We start from the raw sequence: 17,810 nt of genomic DNA, 5'->3' as shown, positions 1-17,810 counted from the left end.
GGACAATGTGATCCTGATAACATGTATTTACAGCTGTCTGTGCTGTCCATTACTCTTTAAAGTAGTCCACTGGACTCTATTACCAGGTGATTTACCTCACAAATATCCGGTTTCCCGTCACATTTTTGTATCTGGAAATTCCTGTTATGAGTGACGCCTGCTATGACCTTATGCTGAACTGATAACACCCTCCATGGGTCATCGATCTTCTGTTGTACCAAAGGGCTCTGTAGTCATAATCCCTTTCATTTATATTCACCTATTCACTGTACTCTTATTCTCATCATGTCAAACAAGACGAAGAAAAACACAAATACCATGACACCAGCTATGTTTACTCCTAAAACTAAACTTCCTCACAATTGTCTGATAAATAAGGCTCATCTCCTCCCGCTTCTTCACCAGAGATGGATATTGATCCGACCATACACGCTGTTCTCGCTTTCCTGGTTGAGGGAATCAAAGTGACCTTTGAACAGGAACTTAAGAAGACAGCAGATAACTTCAAATCTGACCTCAACTCTATTGGTACATGCACGACTGCACTAGCATCTAATACCGACGATCTGTGCAGATATCAGGGTGTAGTCGATACAGAACTCTCCTTACTTCGCTCCGAAATCCAAGAACTCAAAGAGAGGCAAGAGGACTTGTAGAACAGATCAAGGAGGAATAATTTGAGACTTAGAAATGTTCCGGAGTCGGTCACTCCCTCCAACCAACTTTCCTTTGTGATTGCCGACTTTCCTTCATGATTTCTTTAAGCACATCCTTCTGGACCTGACAGATGACAAGCTGCTTATAGATAGAGCTCACCGTGCTCTCTGGGCGAAACCTCCCCTGGGTCAACAACCCAAGTGTTATGTTCTACGTACTTGGAACCCATGAGAGTGGGTGGCAACAGAAGAGTTCCAAGTACAGATGCGTGGAGCTGCAGCAGAACTGAGATACGCAGCTTCCCCTAACAAAACCCCTGACTCCGTTGTACTTCCCAGTGGTCGATTAACGTCTGCAAGACTATGGTTTCTTGTGCCCATGGCAGCCACGTTTGAATGGGTGAATTAGGTCCGCCCAGACTCCGATGCCCCCTGGTCTTAATTGGAGACAAGGTGTTAACCAAGACCAAGGAGAACAAGGGGAAAACTAACTAAGACTGACGCGACTAAAACAAAGAAGGATGCAAAAAAATAACAAAGTAGTTTATGTGCGGCGCTGCCTCCTGGAACAACAGCAAATCCAGTAATGCAACTTAACTGCCAAATACGAACCCGTCGTAATAAGGCAAAACAGCAATGCAGAAACCTCCACAAAAATGACACAACCAAAAATAGATAAAGACAATACGGCTTCAGCCATAAAGTGCAGCATAACCGCTACTCATGACACCACAACAGGTGTGCGCAGGAAACGACCAGAACCCAGAAGCTTTGGATACCAGACCACTTTACTGGAAGGCAACTCGGAGGACAGCAGGAAACGATCCCTTCGACAGGACTCAGAAAACTGGACACAGGACACTGGAGTACACAAGCTGGACGCAGGAACACACCAGAGGCAGGAAGATAGGCTCCACAGGAAGCTGCTGACAGGGACCAGGAACAAGCTTGCAGGAAGCTAACCAAGAACTGGAACATACAGGTACAACAACACACTTCTATCACCGGCGCTGGACTGCAGGGCTAGCTGGGTAATAAGGGAAGCACGCCCCAATCAGGATGGCTGGAAGCCAGGCACAAGGTAATGGGCAAAATACTGGCTGGTGAGGCTGCACAGACAAGAGCCAGACTGCAGTACACAGACTCACCACATATTGACCAAATTATCTGACAGGTGAGGCTTAACACATAGAAAACAGGCTGCAGTTACACAGACTCACCACAGGCGGCCAACAAGAGTCTTCTAAACAGTACAAGAGAAATCCTGGTATGCAAACAGAAATATAGCATAAAATTCATGAGCAGAAAGCAAACAGGAATGAACCACTGCTTGAGGTTCATAACACCTGGGGGGTTCACTACGATCTGCCGGAGGCCGGCCTCCCGGCGACCAGCATACCGGCGCCGGGAGGCCGGCCGCCGGCTTACCGACAGTGTGGCGAGCGCAAATGAGCCCCTTGCGGGCTCGCTGCGCTCACCACGCTACGGGCACGGTGGCGCGCCACACTATTTTATTCTCCCTCCAGGGGGGACGTGGACCCCCACGAGGGAGAATAAGTGTCGGTATGCCAGTTGTCGGGCTCCCGGCGCCGGAATGCTGGTCGCCGGGAGCCCGACCGCCGGCATACTGAAGACCACCCCACCAGGGATATTATCACGAGACTTCATTATTATCGCACCAAAGAAAAGCTGATTGGTGCTACTAGAGACACCCCAAATATCACCTACTGGGATATGTCTGTCCAAATATTCCAGGATGTTGCTCCCCTCACCATTCAGAAGCGGAGGGATCTACAGCTCATCACTAAAGCTATGCGTCAGCACAATGTGAGATAAAAATCTTGGCACAAGGCCAAAAACTGCTTGAGGACTTAGACATACTACCAGATCCTTCTCCTGCAGGTTCTTCTCAGGATCCTTCTCGTCCTCAATGACATCACCCCCACAGGCCCAATGGACACGGGTGCGAAGAGGCAGAGAAGATGACACTGCCCCTCCCTGAAGTGTGGTTTTGAGTTTCACTGTGAAGTATTTACTACTTGATATGGTCTCTCTTTCGCTTACTACTGGTTTATGTCTATCTGTTGTTCAGTAGATAGGGTTGTTAGATTTTATCATATTGCCTTTTATGACTATCCACCTTGTGCTCTCTCTCTCACCTAGTTCCGTTACGGGAGATACCCTTTCTAAACTGTCTTCAGTCTGTAATTATTAAATGTTTAGACAGGTTTAGTTTAATTTGACATGTTTATTTTTATGCGGCTACTTTAAGTTACATATTTTCCCATCCTGTCGTGCTGTGGTGGGGCAGATATGTGACTTTCCCTCTTTTTCACATTCCTACATGCAATTGAGGGCCTCTGGCCCACTTACTATTCTAGCTTTGTAGCCCCCCCCCCCTCCCCTTGCCCCTATTCTCACATATACCTTTCCATAAATGTGAATGGTCTAAATTCCCCTAGACGTCGCACTTTAGTCTTATGGGCTTGCAGACGTGAAAATGCAGATATAATTTTGCTAAAGGAGACGCACCTACCTGGAGACCACACTCAATTGAAAAGCAAACGTTTTCCTCAAACTTTTTTTGCCTCGGCCTCATGTAAAGAGAGAGGAGTGGCGATTTTGTTTTTGAAACGGGAGCCGTTTGTTCTTTCAAAGATGGTAGCTGACCCTGATGGCAGATTTCTTATTTTGTTGGGCTCCATAGGGATAGAACAGATAAACCTAGTAAATTTGTACGCTCCCAATACCGGCCAAAGCTCCTTCTTTTCTAAATTAAGTTAATTGAGAAATTTGCCCAAGGTCACTTGATATTAGGTGGAGACTTTATTGCAGTTTTAGATCCCGCCCTTGATAAAACCGCCCCTTACCACTTAACACATTCCCTGGAGGTGTTACTTGTGTCTCAATTTCTCACCCAGGAATTAAATAAACTTTCTGTTTTGGATTCTTGGCATCTTAAAAATTCGACAGCCAGGGATTATACACACTACTCTGGCCCACACCAGCTTTACTCTCATATTGATATGTTATTTACATTTTGGACCTTTGCCTCCACGGTCATGGCAGCAGGTATCACACCTTTCTCGTGGCCTGATTGTGCGGGCCCCTGTATGCTACTTGATTTTTGTGCTTTTCATCATAAATCCCACACATGGCGGCTAGATGATGCTTTGTTATTAGACCCCTCTCTTTTTCAGGATATCAAACCTGCCATTGCTGAGTATTTTGAATTTAACAGGTCCGATGAGATTGCTAAAGGTATTATATGGGAAGCCCATAAGGCAACGATCAGAGGTAAACACATTGGCACAGCATCTTTCTGCCATAAACAGGCCCAGATGGAGATATCTAATTTAGAAAAAGAAATATCTTTATTTCTTGATAAACATAAGCGATACCCTACATTGGCCCTGTTGATTCAAATTAACTCTCATAAAGGCAACCTCAACACTATCCTTTCTCGTAAGTCGGCTAATATATTAAAAAGACTTCGACAAAAGTTTTATGACAAAGCAGACAAAGCTGATTCAGTACTAGCAAGTAAACTCACACAAAAACAGATGTCTGGTTTGATACACAAAATTAGAGGACGTGAGTCGGGTGTGATTTCTTATGATCCCGCACAAATTATTTCAGAGATTCATTCGTATTTTAAGAAATTATATCATTTAAATGACTCGGTCCATTAAACTGTACCACACGAGATTCCTTCTTTGTCTTCTTACTTCTCCGGCACTATGCTACCTCGCCTTAGTGAGCAATGGGTGCAGAACCTGAACGCAGACATTTCAGAGGAGGAAATTTTAACTGTCATTAAAGATCTTAAATCTTCAGCACTGGGCCCTGATGGGTTTAAACCCCCCCCCCCCCCTCAATATTACAAGAAATTTGCGTCGTTCCTCCCTCCCTTTTTAAAAGTCTTCTTTAGTGAACTACTCAACGGTGGCTGCCTAGACACTCTCACCTCTTTGGCCAGCATAGTTGTCATACCGAAACCAGGATGTGACCCTGACTTGGTTTCTAATTATCGCCCTATTTCATTATTGAATGTGGACATTAAGATATATGCAAAGGTGTTAGCAAACAGATTAAGAAGACCATTACTTCCTTTGCTAATTCACCCGGACCAAGTCGGTTTCATTACCGGCCATCAAGCTTTTGATAATACACGTCGCACGGTCGATTTTATCCATGCTTTTCATACCCAGAAAACGCCAGCCGTGGTCACGGGGTTAGATGCTGAAAAGGCATTTGATTGGATTCAATGGCCCTTTATGTTTTATACTCTTCAGACAGTAGGTTTAGACAGTTAGTTTCCTCAGGGAATCGCTGCTCTTTATGACAAACTTAGGGCATCTGTGCTGGCCAACGGGGTAGCCTCCCCTCCTTTTTCTATATCTAATGGGACACATCAGGGATGTCCTCTATCCCCTCTTATCTTCGCCCTTACTATTGAGCCACTCGCTGTGCGTATTCGCGCCATTCCTAACATTAAAGGTATAAAGATTGGCTCCTCTAAACATAAAATTGCCCTATATGCAGCTGGTGTTTTGCTTACGATCTCCGACCCAGTCCACTCCCTTCCACACTTGTTTAGAGAGATTGAGGAATATGGGCCACTCTTAGGGTATAAGATTAATACACAAAAGACTGAGGTCCTCGACTTTTATATCCCACACACGGTCAAGGATTTTCTTGAACAGTCTTACCATTTTTGTTGGAATAAATGTAATTTAGCTTACTTAGGGGTGTCTATTACTAAAAACTATTGGCATCTTTACCAAGCTAATTATCTGAAACTGTTAGTTCGGTCTCAGATCTTGAGGAATGGGGAGGTTATCACATATCTTGGATTGGTCGTGTCAGTGCCATAAAAATGAACCTTTTGTCGAGATTACTCTATCTTTTTCAAACCCTTCCGATTCGAGTACCTCCCTGTGTCTTCAAGCACCTTCAGCATAATATCATGAAATTTATTTGGTCTAAAAAAAAGCCTAGGGTGAAACACTCGCTCATCCAAAGACACACAACTGAAGGTGGCTTGGGTGTTCCGAATTTTAAATCCTATTACTTGGTGGCTAGACTGGTGCAATGGACAGTATTTTGTGGAATAGACCTAAATCTGAAAGAATATGGGTAGAGATAAAATCGAATACCCTGAAAATGCACTCTGTTTCTACTTTACTGTGGCTCCAAAGATCGGCCCGCCCAAAGATAGTCACTTTACTATATCCCACACTTTAGATGTTTGGGACTCAGCCAACAAACAGTTTAACTTAGCACCTTATCCCAGCCCTCTGGTTCCACTGTTTGACAACCCTAGTTTTCGCCCGGGATGCTCTCCTGCTGCTTTTTCTTGTTGGCCACAACAATGAAATCAGACTGCTTAATGAGATCACTCAAACCCCATCTTTTCCGACATTTGCAGATATACAGGCTAAATTCTCAATTCCACACAAATATTTTTGTTCAATGTTTACAAATTAGACATGTTCACACGTCATTTGCAGTGAGACTTGGCTCTAGACCTTTTACATCCATTGAGAATTTAGTGTTCTGGAATGTGTCCACCAAAGGGCTTATCTCTACTCTATACCCATTGCTCATATACCATACCCTGGATACTAGAGGTTCATACGAGAGGGCTTGGGAATCAGATTTGGGTGAGACTTTAGATTCAGCAGACTGGTCTGAAATCTATACTAATATTGCTTCTAGTTCTATTTGTGTTCATCTGAAAGAAAATGCGTATAAGCTATTCTATAGATGGTATTATGTCCCTACAAGATTAACAAGATGCACCCAGAGAGCTCCCCTTTCCGCTGGCAATGTAAACATGCAGATGGTACATTTCTCCACATCTAGTGGGACTGCCTGAAGTTATCTTTGCTATGGCGCGAAGTGGCGCCCTAGCTAGTTCAATTTTGTCTATATTTATGTTCCTCTAAATCCCAAATATTTTCTTCTTTCTATGAGCTTTCCTGAAGCATCCCATCATCAAAATAAACGGTTTACCCATATTGTTCTCGTGATAAGGTGCTGCATAGCGGGACTAAGGAAGACCACTGAACCCCCTACATTGGCTGACATTATCGCCAAGATTTGGTATATCCACTCCATGGAACATATTACTAGTACACTCCGTGGTTCTAGTACACTCTGTGGTTGCTATTTTATTATTGTCTTGTTATTGTAATTCATAATGTCATTCTGGTGTAGCTTATCTTATGATCTCTGCGTAGTTCAGCCTTTCGTTTATGTGTATCATCTCGCCAATAAAATTTTCTTAAAAAAAAAAATTTGCCATGTGGCAAACCTCTGACCAATAAGGGGTCCTGCTGAATTGGTGATGCGTACTTCTATCCCTGCTCTATAATGTAAACATCACTGCTAAAAGAATGTGCTATTTTATTAAGGTCAATTAGGTGTTTTGGGTACTAGAGGGGGCAATCAATAAGGCATGGTACAGAAGCAAGACAATGTGGGCACTCTTGAGGTATAATTAAATAATGAAAGACAAGAAAAGACATGTACAGTACATAGGAGTACATTTTACCTGGGTGTTTTGTTTGTGTTTTAGTCATTATATTAATTTTCAACAAGGACCAGGTTCCATTTGCTACTGATGCTTTAATCCAGGGATCCAGCCTGTAGTGGAAGAAAAGTAAAACAATGATACAACAAGAACATGCATAGTATACTACATATAAAGAGAGTTATATTGTCCAGGAGTTGATTTTTGTATGAATACTTTGTCTTTTATTCAAAACTGTGATCCCTGATGGCTCAGTGGTATTATTTGTTTCGTACACCAAAATCTAATTAAACTGTATCACCACAAAGAAGGAGATAAGGTGTGAAAACAGTTACAGTACATATTAATCTATACCTTTGGGTACCACGCTAAATAGGACGCTGAATATATATGTACTGGGATGCCATAGTTAGTTAAACTTACCCTATTTAGAGCTGTCTGTAGCTTGATCTAACAACCAGCATGTCCCCAACTTTGGATGAGATTACTATTAAAAATTAACGAGGTCATAATCATACATGTTTCTAAGAGCAGCCTGAGTTTGTGGACATTTTCTGATGAAACAGGCCACAATGAGACCAGAAGAGACCAGGCTTAGCCCAGTGTGCCAAAAAGCCAAACCTCATCCAATTTTGGCAATTCACGTGGATTGTTGTGTGTATGTTAGAGATGAGCGCCTGAAATTTTTCGGGTTTTGTGTTTTGGTTTTGGGTTCGGTTCCGCGGCCGTGTTTTGGGTTCGACCGCGTTTTGGCAAAACCTCACCGAATTTTTTTTGTCGGATTCGGGTGTGTTTTGGATTCGGGTGTTTTTTTCAAAAAACCCTAAAAAACAGCTTAAATCATAGAATTTGGGGGTAATTTTGATCCCAAAGTATTATTAACCTCAAAAAACATAATTTACACTCATTTTCAGCCTATTCTGAACACATCACACCTCACAATATTATTTTTAGTCCTAAAATTTGCACCGAGGTCGCTGTGTGAGTAAGATAAGCGACCCTAGTGGCCGACACAAACACCGGGCCCATCTAGGAGTGGCACTGCAGTGTCACGCAGGATGTCCCTTCCAAAAAACCCTCCCCAAACAGCACATGACGCAAAGAAAAAAAGAGGCGCAATGAGGTAGCTGACTGTGTGAGAAAGATAAGCGACCCTAGTAGCCGACACAAACACCGGGCCCATCTAGGAGTGGCACTGCAGTGTCACGCAGGATGTCCCTTCCAAAAAACCCTCCCCAATCAGCACATGATGCAAAGAAAAAGAAAAGAAAAAAGAGGTGCAAGATGGAATTATCCTTGGGCCCTCCCACCCACCCTTATGTTGTATAAACAAAACAGGACATGCACACTTTAACCAACCCATCATTTCAGTGACAGGGTCTGCCACACGACTGTGACTGATATGACGGGTTGGTTTGGACCCCCCCCAAAAAAGAAGCAATTAATCTCTCCTTGCACAAACTGGCTCTACAGAGGCAAGATGTCCACCTCATCTTCACCCTCCGATATATCACCGTGTACATCCCCCTCCTCACAGATTATCAATTCGTCCCCACTGGAATCCACCATCTCAGCTCCCTGTGTACTTTGTGGAGGCAATTGCTGCTGGTCAATGTCTCCGCGGAGGAATTGATTATAATTCATTTTAATGAACATCATCTTCTCCACATTTTCTGGATGTAACCTCGTACGCCGATTGCTGACAAGGTGAGCGGCGGCACTAAACACTCTTTCGGAGTACACACTTGTGGGAGGGCAACTTAGGTAGAATAAAGCCAGTTTGTGCAAGGGCCTCCAAATTGCCTCTTTTTCCTGCCAGTATAAGTACGGACTGTGTGACGTGCCTACTTGGATGCGGTCACTCATATAATCCTCCACCATTCTATCAATGTTGAGAGAATCATATGCAGTGACAGTAGACGACATGTCCGTAATCGTTGTCAGGTCCTTCAGTCCGGACCAGATGTCAGCATCAGCAGTCGCTCCAGACTGCCCTGCATCACCGCCAGCGGGTGGGCTCGGAATTCTGAGCCTTTTCCTCGCACCCCCAGTTGCGGGAGAATGTGAAGGAGGAGATGTTGACAGGTCGCGTTCCGCTTGACTTGACAATTTTGTCACCAGCAGGTCTTTCAACCCCAGCAGACCTGTGTCTGCCGGAAAGAGATCCAAGGTAGGCTTTAAATCTAGGATCGAGCACGGTGGCCAAAATGTAGTGCTCTGATTTCAACAGATTGACCACCCGTGAATCCTTGTTAAGCGAATTAAGGGCTGCATCCACAAGTCCCACATGCCTAGCGGAATCGCTCCCTTTTAGCTCCTTCTTCAATGCCTCCAGCTTCTTCTGCAAAAGCCTGATGAGGGGAATGACCTGACTCAGGCTGGCAGTGTCTGAACTGACTTCACGTGTGGCAAGTTCAAAGGGCATCAGAACCTTGCACAACGTTGAAATCATTCTCCACTGCACTTGAGACAGGTGCATTCCATCTCCTATATCGTGCTCAATTGTATAGGCTTGAATGGCCTTTTGCTGCTCCTCCAACCTCTGAAGCATATAGAGGGTTGAATTCCACCTCGTTACCACTTCTTGCTTCAGATGATGGCAGGGCAGGTTCAGTAGTTTTTGGTGGTGCTCCAGTCTTCTGTACGTGGTGCCTGTACGCCGAAAGTGTCCCGCAATTTTTCTGGCCACCGACAGCATCTCTTGCACGCCCCTGTCGTTTTTTAAAAAATTCTGCACCACCAAATTCAAGGTATGTGCAAAACATGGGACGTGCTGGAATTTGCCCATATTTAATGCACACACAATATTGCTGGCGTTGTCCGATGCCACAAATCCACAGGAGAGTCCAATTGGGGTAAGCCATTCCGCGATGATCTTCCTCAGTTGCCGTAAGAGGTTTTCAGCTGTGTGCGTATTCTGGAAAGCGGTGATACAAAGCGTAGCCTGCCTAGGAAAGAGTTGGCGTTTGCGAGATGCTGCTACTGGTGCCGCCGCTGCTGTTCTTGCGGCGGGTGTCCATACATCTACCCAGTGGGCTGTCACAGTCATATAGTCCTGACCCTGCCCTGCTCCACTTGTCCACATGTCCGTGGTTAAGTGGACATTGGGTACAACTGCATTTTTTAGGACACTGGTGAGTCTTTTTCTGACGTCCGTGTACATTCTCGGTATCGCCTGCCTAGAGAAGTGGAACCTAGATGGTATTTGGTAACGGGGGCACACTGCCTCAATAAATTGTCTAGTTCCCTGTGAACTAACGGCGGATACCGGACGCACGTCTAACACCAACATAGTTGTCAAGGACTCAGTTATCCGCTTTGCAGTAGGATGACTGCTGTGATATTTCATCTTCCTCGCAAAGGACTGTGGAACAGTCAATTGCTTACTGGAAGTAGTACAAGTGGGCTTACGACTTCCCCTCTGGGATGACCATCGACTCCCAGCGGCAACAACAGCAGCGCCAGCAGCAGTAGGCGTTACACGCAAGGATGCATCGGAGGAATCACAGGCAGGAGAGGACTCGTCAGACTTGCCAGTGACATGGCCTGCAGGACTATTGGCATTCCTGGGGAAGGAGGAAATTGACACTGAGGGAGTTGGTGGGGTGGTTTGCGTGAGCTTGGTTACAAGAGGAAGGGATTTACTGGTCAGTGGACTGCTTCCGCTGTCACCCAAAGTTTTTGAACTTGTCACTGACTTATTATGAATGCGCTGCAGGTGACGTATAAGGGAGGATGTTCCGAGGTGGTTAACGTCCTTACCCCTACTTATTACAGCTTGACAAAGGGAACACACGGCTTGACACCTGTTGTCCGCATTTCTGGTGAAATACCTCCACACCGAAGAGCTGATTTTTTTGGTATTTTCACCTGGCATGTCAACGGCCATATTCCTCCCACGGACAACAGGTGTCTCCCCGGGTGCCTGACTTAAACAAACCACCTCACCATCAGAATCCTCCTGGTCAATTTCCTCCCCAGCGCCAGCAACACCCATATCCTCCTCATCCTGGTGTACTTCAACACTGACATCTTCAATCTGACTATCAGGAACTGGACTGCGGGTGCTCCTTCCAGCACTTGCAGGGGGCATGCAAATAGTGGAAGGCGCATGCTCTTCACGTCCAGTGTTGGGAAGGTCAGGCATCGCAAACGACACAATTGGACTCTCCTTGTGGATTTGGGATTTCAAAGAACGCACAGTTCTTTGCGGTGCTTTTGCCAGCTTGAGTCTTTTCAGTTTTCTAGCGAGAGGCTGAGTGCTTCCATCCTCATGTGAAGCTGAACCACTAGCCATGAACATAGGCCAGGGCCTCAGCCGTTCCTTGCCACTCCGTGTGGTAAATGGCATATTGGCAAGTTTACGCTTCTCCTCCGACAATTTTATTTTAGGTTTTGGAGTCCTTTTTTTTCTGATATTTGGTGTTTTGGATTTGACATGCTCTGTACTATGACATTGGGCATCGGCCTTGGCAGACGACGTTGCTGGCATTTCATCGTCTCGGCCATGACTAGTGGCAGCAGCTTCAGCACGAGGTGGAAGTGGATCTTGATCTTTCCCTAATTTTGGAACCTCAACTTTTTTGTTCTCCATATTTTATAGGCAGAACTAAAAGGCACCTCAGGTAAACAATGGAGATGGATGGATTGGATACTAGTATACAATTATGGACGGACTGCCACGGTTAGGTGGTATAAAAAAACCACGGTTAGGTGGTATATATTATAATAATAATACAATTATGGATGGACGGACTGCCTGCCGACTGCCGACACAGAGGTAGCCACAGCCGTGAACTACCGCACTGTACACTGGTTGATAAAGAGATAGTAGTATACTCGTAACAACTAGTATGACACTATGACGACGGTATAAAGAATGAAAAAAAAACCACGGTTAGGTGGTATATATTATAATAATAATACAATTATGGATGGACGGACTGCCTGCCGACTGCCGACACAGAGGTAGCCACAGCCGTGAACTACCGCACTGTACACTGGTTGATAAAGAGATAGTAGTATACTCGTAACAACTAGTATGACACTATGACGACGGTATAAAGAATGAAAAAAAAACCACGGTTAGGTGGTATATATTATAATAATAATACAATTATGGATGGACGGACTGCCTGCCGACTGCCGACACAGAGGTAGCCACAGCCGTGAACTACCGCACTGTACACTGGTTGATAAAGAGATAGTAGTATACTCGTAACAACTAGTATGACACTATGACGACGGTATAAAGAAAGAAAAAAAAATACCACAGTTAGGTGGTATATATTATAATAATAATACAATTATGGATGGACGGACTGCCTGCCGACTGCCGACACAGAGGTAGCCACAGCCGTGAACTACCGCACTGTACACTGGTTGATAAAGAGATAGTAGTATACTCGTAACAACTAGTATGACACTATGACGACGGTATAAAGAATGAAAAAAAAACCACGGTTAGGTGGTATATATTATAATAATAATACAATTATGGATGGACGGACTGCCTGCCGACTGCCGACACAGAGGTAGCCACAGCCGTGAACTACCGCACTGTACACTGGTTGATAAAGAGATAGTAGTATACTCGTAACAACTAGTATGACACTATGACGACGGTATAAAGAAAGAAAAAAAAATACCACAGTTAGGTGGTATATATTATAATAATAATACAATTATGGATGGACGGACTGCCTGCCGACTGCCGACACAGAGGTAGCCACAGCCGTGAACTACCGCACTGTACACTGGTTGATAAAGAGATAGTAGTATACTCGTAACAACTAGTATGACACTATGACGACGGTATAAAGAATGAAAAAAAAACCACGGTTAGGTGGTATATATTATAATAATAATACAATTATGGATGGACGGACTGCCTGCCGACTGCCGACACAGAGGTAGCCACAGCCGTGAACTACCGCACTGTACACTGGTTGATAAAGAGATAGTAGTATACTCGTAACAACTAGTATGACACTATGACGACGGTATAAAGAATGAAAAAAAAACCACGGTTAGGTGGTATATATTATAATAATAATACAATTATGGATGGACGGACTGCCTGCCGACTGCCGACACAGAGGTAGCCACAGCCGTGAACTACCGCACTGTACACTGGTTGATAAAGAGATAGTAGTATACTCGTAACAACTAGTATGACACTATGACGGTATAAAGAATGAAAAAAAAAACACGGTTAGGTGGTATATATTATAATAATAATACAATTATGGATGGACGGACTGCCTGCCGACTGCCGACACAGAGGTAGCCACAGCCGTGAACTACCGCACTGTACACTGGTTGATAAAGAGATAGTAGTATACTCGTAACAACTAGTATGACACTATGACGACGGTATAAAGAAAGAAAAAAAAATACCACGGTTAGGTGGTATATATTGTAATACAATTATGGATGGACGGACTGCCTGCCGAGTTCCGACTGCCGACACAGAGGTAGCCACAGCCGTGAACTACCGCACTGTACTGTGTCTGCTGCTAATATAGACTGGTTGATAAAGAGATAGTATACAATACATACAACAATATACTACTATACTGGTGGTCAGGCACTGGTCACCACTAGTCACACTGGCAGTGGCACTCCTGCAGCAAAAGTGTGCACTGTTTAATTTTAAATTAATATAATATTATGTACTCCTGGGGGCTCCTGCTATAACAACCTGCAGTGCTCCCCAGTCTCCCCCACAATTATTATAAGCTTTGCCTTTTATACATTGATGTGCAGCACACTGGGCTGAGCTGAGTGCACACAGACTGAGTCACACTGTGTGACTGGCTGCTGCTGTGTATCGTTTTTTTTCAGGCAGAGAACGGATATAGCAGAGAACGGATATATTATATTAAAATAAATAAAAGTTAACTAACAACAACTGCACTGGTCACTGTGGTAAACTCTGTCTGACTCTGCACAATCTCTCTCTCTCTTCTAATCTAATTTCTAATGGAGAGGACGCCAGCCACGTCCTCTCCCTATCAATCTCAATGCACGTGTGAAAATGGCGGCGACGCGCGGCTCCTTATATAGAATCCGAGTCTCGCGAGAATCCGACAGCGTCATGATGACGTTCGGGCGCGCTCGGGTTAACCGAGCAAGGCGGGAGGATCCGAGTCTGCTCGGACCCGTAAAAAAAACATGAAGTTCGTGCGGGTTCGGTTTCAGAGAAACCGAACCCGCTCATCTCTAGTGTATGTGTGACATCAAATAGCAACACCTCCAAATTCACACTCAGTTGTTGTACATACTAGAACAGTGGTGCCCAATCTGCTCATCACCACTAGTCACTTGTAGCAAACAACCGTTATATTAGGCACATAGAGAACAGCCTTATACATTCATTGTAAGCATGAGACTGTTCTACTAGAGTGCCAGGTAAGAAAAAATAAGATTTTACTCACCGGTAAATCTATTTCTCGTAGTCCATAGTGGATGCTGGGAACTCCGAAAGGACCATGGGGAATAGCGGCTCCGCAGGAGACTGGGCACAACTAAAAGAAAGCTTTTAGACTACCTGGTGTGCACTGGCTCCTCCCACTATGACCCTCCTCCAAGCTTCAGTTAGGATACTGTGCCCGGAAGAACTGACACAATAAGGAAGGATTTTGAATCCCAGGTAAGACTCATACCAGCCACACCAATCACACCGTATAACTCGTGATACCATATCCAGTTAACAGTATGAAACATAACTGAGCCTCTCAACAGATGGCTCATAACAATAACCCTTTAGTTAACAATAACTATGTACAAGTATTGCAGACAATCCGCACTTGGGATGGGCGCCCAGCATCCACTACGGACTACGAGAAATAGATTTACCGGTGAGTAAAATCTTATTTTCTCTAACGTCCTAGTGGATGCTGGGAACTCCGAAAGGACCATGGGGATTATACCAAAGCTCCCAAACGGGCGGGAGAGTGCGGATGACTCTGCAGCACCGAATGAGAGAACTCAAGGTCCTCCTCAGCCAGGGTATCAAATTTGTAGAATTTTGCAAACGTGTTTGCCCCTGACCAAGTAGCAGCTCGGCAAAGTTGTTAAGCCGAGACCCCTCGGGCAGCCGCCCAAGATGAGCCCACCTTCCTTGTAGAATGGGCTTTAACTGATTTAGGATGCGGCAGTCCAGCCGCAGAATGCGCCAGCTGAATTGTGCTACAAATCCAGCGAGCAATAGTCTGCTTAGAAGCAGGAGCACCCAGTTTGTTGGGTGCATACAGGATAAATAACGAGTCAGTTTTCCTGACTCCAGCCGTCCTGGAAACATAAATTTTCAAGGCCCTGACTACGTCCAGTAACTTGGAATCCTCCAAGTCGCTAGTAGCCGCAGGCACTGCAATAGGTTGGTTCAAGTGAAAAGCAGATACCACCTTAGGGAGAAACTGGGGACGATTCCTCAATTCTGCCCTATCCATATGGAAAATCAGATAAGGGCTTTTAAATGACAAAGCCGCCAATTCTGATACACGCCTGGCCGAAGCCAAGGCCAATAACATGACCACTTTCCACGTGAGATATTTTAGATCCACGGTCTTTAGTGGCTCAAACCAATGTGATTTTAGGAAACTCAACACCACGTTGAGATCCCAAGGTGCCACTGGAGGCACAAAAGGGGGCTGAATATGCAGCACTCCTTTTACAAATGTCTGAACTTCAGGTAGTGAAGCTAGTTCTTTTTGGAAGAAAATCGACAGAGCCGATATCTGTACCTTAATGGAGCCTAATTTTAGGCCCATAGTCACTCCTGCCTGTAGGAAGTGCAGAAATCGACCCAGCTGAAATTCCTCTGTTGGGGCCTTTCTGGCCTCACACCAAGCAACATATTTCCGCCATATGCGGTGATAATGTTTTACAGTTACATCTTTCCTGGCTTTAATCAGCGTAGGAATGACATCCTCCGGAATGCCCTTTTCCTTTAGGATCCGGCGTTCAACCGCCATGCCGTCAAACGCAGCCGCGGTAAGTCTTGGAACAGACAGGGCCCCTGCTGAAGCAGGTCCTGTCTGAGCGGCAGAGGCCATGGGTCCTCTGAGATCATCTCTTGAAGTTCCGGGTACCACGCTCTGCTTGGCCAATCCGGAACCACGAGTATTGTCCTTACTCCTCGTTTTCTTATTATTCTCAGTACCTTTGGTATGAGTGGCAGAGGAGGGAACACATAAACTGACTGGTACACCCACGGTGTCACTAGAGCGTCCACCGCTATCGCCTGAGGGTCCCTTGACCTGGCGCAATATCTCTCTAGTTTTTTGATTAGGCGGGACGCCATCATGTCCACCTGTGGCCGTTCCCAAAGATTTACAATCAGTGTGAAGACTTCTGGATGAAGTCCCCACTCTCCCGGGTGGAGGACGTGCCTGCTGAGGAAGTCTGCTTCCCAGTTGTCCACTCCCGGAATGAACACTGCTGACAGTGCTAGTACGTGATTTTCCGCCCATCGGAGAATCCTTGTGGCTTCTGCCATTGCCATCCTGCTTCTTGTGCCGCCCTGTCGGTTTACATGGGCGACCGCCGTGATGTTGTCTGACTGGATCAGTACCGGCTGGTGTAGAAGCAGGGGTTTTGCCTGACTTAGGGCATTGTAAATGGCCCTTAGTTCTAGAATATTTATGTGCAGGGAAGTCTCCTGACTCGACCATAGTCTTTGGAAGTTTCTTCCCTGTGTGACTGCCCCCCAGCCTCGAAGGCTGGCATCCGTGGTCACCAGGACCCAGTCCTGTATGCCGAATCTGCGGCCCTCTAGAAGATGAGCACTCTGCAGCCACCACAGCAGAGACACCCTGGTTCTTGGAGACAGGGTTATTAGCCGATGCATCTGAAGATGCGATCCGGACCATTGGTCCAACAGGTCCCACTGAAAGATTCTGGCATGGAACCTGCCGAAAGGAATTGCTTCGTAAGAAGCCACCATCTTTCCCAGGACTCGCGTGCAGTGATGCACCGACACCTGTTTTGGTTTCAGGAGGTCTCTGACTAGAGATGACAGCTCCTTGGCTTTCTCCTCTGGGAGAAACACTTTTTTCTGGACTGTGTCCAGAATCATTCCCAGGAACAGTAGACGTGTAGTCGGAACCAGCTGTGACTTTGGAATATTCAGAATCCAACCGTGCTGGTGTAGCACCTCCTGAGATAGTGCTACTCCTACCAACAACTGATCCCTGGATCTCGCCTTTATTAGGAGATCGTCCAAGTACGGGATAATTAAAACTCACTTTTTTCGAAGGAGTATCATCATTTCCGCCATTACCTTGGTAAACACCCTCGGTGCCGTGGACAGTCCAAACGGCAGCATCTGGAATTGGTAATGGCAATTCTGTACCGCAAATCTGAGGTACTCCTGGTGAGGATGATAAATGGGGACATGCAGGTAAGCATCCTTGATGTCCAGGGATACCATGTAATCCCCCTCGTCCTGGCTTGCAATAACCGCCCTGAGCGATTCCATCTTGAACTTGAATTTTTTTATGTATGTGTTCAAGGATTTCAAATTTAAAATGGGTCTCACCGAACCGTCCGGTTTCGGTACCACAAACAGTGTGGAATAGTAACCCCTTCCTTGTTGAAGTAGGGGCACCTTG

At 45.3% G+C, this 17,810-nt stretch overlaps 1 protein-coding gene and 1 long non-coding RNA gene across 3 annotated transcripts in view; one reads left to right on the top strand and one right to left on the bottom strand.

Moving 5' to 3' along the window:
• The window catches only part of LOC134966347 (collagen alpha-1(XII) chain-like), a 300,135-nt gene that overhangs the window by 223,098 nt on the left and 59,227 nt on the right, over window positions 1–17,810 (top strand). The gene's annotated exons all lie outside the window — the stretch shown is intronic.
• Window positions 1–17,810, bottom strand: part of LOC134966348 (uncharacterized) — a 74,955-nt gene that overhangs the window by 11,736 nt on the left and 45,409 nt on the right. The window contains exon 2 of the long non-coding RNA XR_010188628.1: window positions 7,216–7,307. This is a non-coding gene — a long non-coding RNA (uncharacterized LOC134966348). The remainder of the gene's footprint in view (window positions 1–7,215; window positions 7,308–17,810) is intronic.

Source organism: Pseudophryne corroboree, chromosome 10 (assembly GCF_028390025.1).
Source record: "Pseudophryne corroboree isolate aPseCor3 chromosome 10, aPseCor3.hap2, whole genome shotgun sequence".
In the NCBI taxonomy this organism is placed as follows: Eukaryota; Metazoa; Chordata; class Amphibia; order Anura; family Myobatrachidae; genus Pseudophryne; species Pseudophryne corroboree.
This window is presented reverse-complemented; position numbering and strand designations above follow the sequence as displayed.